This window comes from Triticum urartu, chromosome 7A, assembly GCF_056163025.1.
Source record: "Triticum urartu cultivar PI428250 chromosome 7A, HENAU_Tu73, whole genome shotgun sequence".
In the NCBI taxonomy this organism is placed as follows: domain Eukaryota; kingdom Viridiplantae; phylum Streptophyta; class Magnoliopsida; order Poales; family Poaceae; genus Triticum; species Triticum urartu.
This window is the reverse complement of record NC_141879.1, coordinates 48,300,112-48,305,031: the sequence shown is the minus strand read 5'-3', so window position 1 is coordinate 48,305,031 and position 4,920 is coordinate 48,300,112. Positions and strand designations below refer to the sequence as shown.

The 4,920-nt window shown below is 51.6% G+C and overlaps 1 pseudogene; it reads right to left on the bottom strand.

Annotated features, from left to right (window-relative positions):
* Positions 1–604: 604 nt before the first annotated feature.
* Positions 605–2,525, bottom strand: LOC147957567 (putative inorganic phosphate transporter 1-13; annotated as a pseudogene).
* Between the last annotated feature and the right edge of the window lie 2,395 nt (positions 2,526–4,920).

The following is a 4,920-nucleotide window of genomic DNA, read 5'->3' as shown; positions in this document are numbered from 1 at the left end:
GTTTGAAAAAAAATTCGGATTTTTTAAAATGTTTGTGTTTCAGAAAACATTTTAAAATTTGAAAAACACATTAGCTACAATACCCCCTCGGTCGGTTCGCTACAGTTTCCTGCCCGGTAGTACAGTGCTGGTTTGGTCTGCTACAGTAAATCAATTCTTGTTGATAAGAAACTCTGCTAATATATCAGCAAATCTGGTTGGTTCTAGTGTTTTTTCTTCTGATTTTCAATCCCGGGCTACAGTACACACTTACTAGTTACTACTAGGCCTGCCCATAGTGGACTCGGAACAAGTCAGGTCTCTATTTTTAGAGTGCGGACAATGTATTTTTAAGAAAGACCATTATACTCATTATTATGAAGGGTATGAAGAGATCTCCTTTGTTGATGTGTTTAAAGGTTATAAAGCAGAAATGCCTTATATTTTGGGACAGAGGGATTACTTGTCGCTGCTTTAATACAATTCTGTACTAAAGTTGTACTAAACCAGCGACAGGTAATATGGATAGGAGGAGTAAAGGAAGTAAAACTGAAATTTGCTCTATTATTTGCTATGCCTAGATTTACTTGTGTTATTGCCACTTCGTTTGGAGTCTATCCCATCTCATGTCACATTGAACACTATATATAATCCAAACATCTCAAAGATACAAGTTTCCAATGTTTGAGTAATTTTGAGAAGACACTAAAATCAGCAACCGGGATGAATGGTACTGGCTACAAAATTTCCACGCTGTGGATGAACTCAACTTCAGCAACTGTAGATTCTTGAGATGGTTCGCTTTCTTCCTCCATTTCCCCGGTGATATCCTCGAGTGACATCCCTTTGGATTCCGGCAAGGCAAGAGTGAACATGACTCCAACCAGGTTGCACCCTGCGAGAAGTAGGAGAGAGCTCCGGATGCTCGTATGAGAATACTGGAACCAGAGAACACCGATGATGGCACCACACTTACCCCCGGCAGCCGATATGCCGTTGCACATCGACCGCAGCCGCGTCGGGAATATCTCGGTAGGCAGGATGAAAGTGGTGGAGTTGGGGCCGAAGTTTGCAAAGAAGAGGATCAATGCATACATGATGGCGAAGCCTGCGTGCATGCTGGGTTTGGACCAGAACTTGTAGGGCGCGGCGAGCCCGATCATGAAGATGGTCATCATGGTGAACCCCATGAGCTGGATCTTGATGCGGCCGATGCGGTCAACGAAGAGGACAGTGAGGAAGTACCCTGGCAGGGAACCGCCGACCACGATGATGGCCTGCGTGCGGGCTATCTTGTAGGTCTGCTCGAGAGGGCTCATCTCGGCCGCGTCTCCAAACCAGCCGATGCCGCTGAAGATGTCCTTCATGAAGAGGTTGAGGGAGTAGAAGACGACGTCGAGGACGAACCAGCACACGGTGGTTCCGAGGAGCTGGCGGCCATGCTTGTGAAGGAACTCCATGGAGAAGAGGCCAAACTCGTCCTGCTTAACGACGGCCTCCGCGTCCATGTCCGACACGAAGTCGATGTCGAGGACCGCGGCCATGTCAGACGCCGCTAGCTTGAGGTTCTTGGCGATGAGCGCGGTGTAGCGCGCCGTCTCGGGCATCTTCATGCGCCAGTAGTAGGTGAGCAGGGCAGGAACGGCGCCGAGCATGAGTACTATGCGCCACACGTAGTCTGCTTGCCCGAGCTGGTCAGTATCGTACGCGGCCGTGTTCTTGAAGCTCGCAGAGAGCACCAGAACAACAGCCCCAGCAGCCAGGTTCCCAAGACCCTTTATGCAGGGCAAGCATAATACGATAAGGATTAAAATATTATCTTTGACTGAGTTAGACGAGAAAAAAGAAATGGAGGTTGTAGATTAAGAATGAGATGCAGCACAGGCTCCAAAAAATATTGTGATGGTTTTACTTACACACCTGCATAGCGAAGACCGCTGCTATGAAGGCTCCGCGAGTCCTCTTGTTGGCATACTCAGACATGATGGTCGCCGAGAGCGGGTAGTCGCCGCCGATGCCGAAGCCGAGCCAGAAGCGGAAGAAGCACAACGTGGCCACGACGCACTTGGGCTTGTTGTGGAAGGAGAGGCCGGACGCGAGCACACCACCATGAGCTTGAGCGTGACGCCGTAGATCAGCTTCCGCCCCATCCTGTCGCCGAGCCAGCCGAAGAAGAGCTGCCCCAGGACCGTGCCGCAGAGCGCCACGCCGCTGACGGCACCGGCAACGTTGCCGGGGAGCCTGCCATCCGCCGAGTGGTAGTAGATGCGGCCCAGGAGGTCGGCGATGAGGGAGACCGAGAACAGGTCGTAGGCGTCCGTGAAGAAGCCCATGCCAGCGATGACGATGGTGGTGAAGTGGTACAGCTGCGTCCCGGCGACGTCCAGGGCCTCGAGCACCTTGACCTGCTTGCGAGCCCGCCGCGTCTCGCATTTCACCGACGTCACCGCGTCCAGGACGTGGTACAGCATGGCGCTCCCGGCGCCATGGAGGTGGAAGAAGAGGGAGCTGCACGCGTGCCTCCTCGCAGGCTAGGTCGTGAACATTGTAGTAGTAGTCTCTGGGGAAACCAAGCGCTTCATGTTTGCCATATATAAAACCGCCCGGTTGTCTCCGTTCTTATTTTATACAACTGGACGAGTGTCCTCTGAAATATGACTACGAGGGTCCCTCCCAGCTGGACGAATTGACAACTTTGCTGACGAACTTGCTGCCGTTGCTATGCTTTGCTGACAGTGGAAGGCGACTGACAGAATGAAGACGACGACAGTTGTTCCGTGAAATAAAAGGGGGACGGAAACAACGAGATCAGAATATTATCAGAACATTCAGATGCAACCTCCCCCGCTTCGTTGAATAATCTGCATGGCCGGTGAGCCGTGCCTCGCATCAGGAAAAAGCTGCTGTCATCTGACCGTGCGCTGCGTTGTCCCTGCTAGGGCGAGTCGGGTGGCGCCCTGAACCCAGCCGCCGGGGGCACACACTCCCTCCTCCCCTCCCTCCACCGCCGCTGGCCGACGGCCGTGGCAAAGGACATCGCCCTCAGCCCTCAGCCCCGGGGGCCGACGGCCGTGGCAAAGGACATCGCCTCTCCCGCGGCTCTGGGGTTGTGTGGGGCCCCGAATCATGTGGAGGCGCGTCCGATCCGATCGGCACGACGGCGATGGCTGTGGCGCAGCGGCCTCAGAGGCGGCACGGGCTGCGTGCGCGGCGGCCAGTCATGTTCGGGCGGCGGCGGCACTGCGGTCGGCGGCACGCCATCTGCCTTTGGATCGGCGGCAGCGGCGTGGAGGGCCTGGTGGTTGCGGCGGCGGCATGCACTATAAAGAAAAGACACATCCATGACATTTTGGGCCGAACGAATTTGTTTTGTCATACATATGACACTTCTATGACGATAATTGTGACAAAATGCGGTATCATCATAGATGTGGTGGGCTCCTACTTCTATGACAAAAAATCATGACAGAAAATGGGCTTTTCGTCCTGAGCGGGCCGGAGACGCAGCTGCATGACATTCTTTGGGCCGTCCATGACGGAAAAAACCGTGGTAGAAGCGAGGGCGAGGAAAATTTCGGGGAGTTCCCGGTTATGGTGGGAGGTCGGGGGCCGAGCGATGCGCGCTTCTCTCGTACACGTACGTGCGTGTGTGCGAGGCGTTGGCTCTAACTGAACCTGTCGTGGTTTTGTCACGTCAGATGTCCTTAGTGTCAGGACTTAGTCGCGAGACCAACGCATCTATGTGGTAGCTTGAGAGGGGTTGAGTGGGACGAGAGATGCAGGGCGGATCAACACATAAGACAGGGATTTAGACAGCTTCGGGCACCGGGAAAACATCATCAGGTAACAACCCTACATGCTGTTTGAGGCTAGGTCTCATTATCATCACGAGGGAGACGCCGTAAACCGGCTCTTTGTGTCTAGCCCTAGAGATTGTTTCTTCTTGCTGTCGCTTGTCCCTCTTTGGGGAGCCCTACCCCTCCTTATATATGTTGAAGGGGCGGTTTACATGACTAGTCCTAGTTGGATTAGGATTACTCTATTACAAGTGGAGTCCTAGTCTTGCTTCCTTTGTAAGAGAATATTCCTTGTGCTTTCCTCATATAGCGGCCCACCATTAAACGTGAACCGGCCTTCTGGGCCATGGGCCTCGTCATCCATCTGACAAGCCCACCGGGTTACTAATGAACCGCCAAGACCGGGTGGGTAGCCCGTGAACCGCCAAGCTCCGGGCGGGTTACCAGTGAGTCGTCCAGTCCGGCCGGGTTATACTTCCGGCCGGTTTACGCCATGGGGTATATCCCCGACATTAGCCCCCAGTTTAATTTGGATTTATCTATGTTAAACTGATCCTGTAAAATAAACACAAGAAACAAACTTGACAGGTTGTGCTCTGGGTTAAGAATTCTTGTAAACCGGCACCTGATCATCCTTAAGTCCTTGTCATTTCCTCCTTCTAGTAAATCCAGGTCAATAAGCCAGCGTCATACTCAATTTGCTGACATTGGTTTCTCATAGAAGAATATTGTGAAGAATAATTCACTTGAGTCGGCTTCCAAAGCGCCGGTTTAAGAAATATTGGTCTTGAAATATTCATCTGATATTCAGCCGGTTTGAAGATGTAAAAACTTGCCGGTTTAACATTACCAAAATGGTCGGGTTATAAAAACTGATGATCCGGGATTATGACCGTTTATAGACGCCGGGTTATGATTGTTGCCAACGCCGGATCACACAATTAATCTTCCCGATTTGCCAAAAACTGAGAATTTGAAGATGTTCCTCCTTTATATGCATATTACCTGTAGCCCCCAAGTCTTAAGAGGAGAACATAATGATAGCTTAAGACTTGTGTCAATATAAATGTTGCAACCTTGAAGAAATCCATGTTGTTCATCCCAGTCACGAGTAAAAACTGAACACTCCATATTATGTAGCCCC